The sequence below is a fragment of the Coenobita brevimanus genome, chromosome 102, assembly GCF_032717465.1.
Source record: "Coenobita brevimanus isolate Jiangsu-jjx chromosome 102, ASM3271746v2, whole genome shotgun sequence".
NCBI lineage: Eukaryota > Metazoa > Arthropoda > Malacostraca > Decapoda > Coenobitidae > Coenobita > Coenobita brevimanus.
The window spans coordinates 40,911,708-40,913,173 of record NC_137055.1 but is presented as its reverse complement, the minus strand read 5'-3'; positions in this window follow the sequence as shown (position 1 = coordinate 40,913,173).

The following is a 1,466-nucleotide window of genomic DNA, read 5'->3' as shown; positions in this document are numbered from 1 at the left end:
CAAGGGTTTATTTTACCATGTGCTGCTTCTATTCTTGAAAAAAGTTACATAAGCAGTAAACATCATCAAATAGACAGCAATTGTTGCATACTAGTAGATTTTCATGTGCGTGAGAGTATGAATCAAGACCCTTGCTCTTGCAGAAAGTGGCCTTCATCCAACATCCAGTTATGACGACCAAACACCATCTACCCCCTGCCAACTCGGAGATGCTTCATGTTGATCATTCACCTTCTGACTTACTTCATGGAGTTAAAGTGGTGGTAGAATCTGAAGTCACAGTGCACTCTGACTCTCATCCTGCCTCTCCACAAGCGAACACAAGCAATGATGCCAGTTGTGCTCAGAGTTCAGAGTCCTCCCGTTCCCCACAATGTCCCTCTTGCTCATTAGTTTTCCTCACGTTGTGTGGTCTTGCTAAACATTTCAAGACAGTTCATTTAGATGTACAGTTGTTCAAGTGTACTCATTGTCAGTCAGAAATAAGTGGTGGTTATGATGCATACTTGAGCCACTGGAGAGCTCATTCTGTACCAGAGAGACAACAGAAGGGCAGGAACATTCAACCTGAGAATAAGGGAGTTCGTGAGTGTCCCACCTGTCACAAGGCTGTACAAGCAAAATTTTATACTAGACACTTATCACTGCATAAGTGGGCTACTTGTACTGTGTGCAATAGACAAGTGATGTCTCGCAATTTAAAGCGACACATCAATTACATGCACACAAGAGAAACCAAGTATTCGTGTGCAGATTGTCCGGCCGTGTACTTTGATGCTTCCAACTTAATGCATCACCGTAAAAGGCTCCATATGGGACAGGAAATTAAAAAGCATCTGTGTGAAGTATGTGGCAAGAAATTTCTGCAACCATGTGACCTTCGGACTCATGTTGATAAGGTTCATCCAAAAGTTAGAAAATATGTATGTGAGTACTGTGGCCTGGATTATAAGACTTCATCATCACTGATGTACCACAGACGTTCTCATACGGGCGAGAGGCCTCACACTTGCCATGTTTGTGAAAAGTCTTTTGCTAAACCCAGTGCCTTAGCCAAGCATATTCGCTGTGTACACCATTTAGAATATCAAGGCAAGTATAAGAAATGGTTGAGAGTCACAAAATCTTGGATCCAAACCAAGCCATCACAGACTGACTCATCTCAGGCCATTTCTTCTCAGACCACTCAGTCCCGGGATCCCTTGTCCCAGGATACCTGCAAGAGCAAGGTTGTAGGGGTTTTACAGACAAGAAGCTGTAATACTGCAAATAAAGTGCTGGAAGAAGACGAAAGAGCAGCATCGCGAGACCCAGAATTCCACGTTACACCTGAGCTGCAGTTTTTGAGTCAGTCAGAAATACCTCTGAAAATCCTGTCTCAAGATGAAGAGTCAGATGTTCATGAAATCAAGGTTATTAGCCCTGCTGCATCATCATCACAACCTTTCTCAGGGAGCACTGTGTGG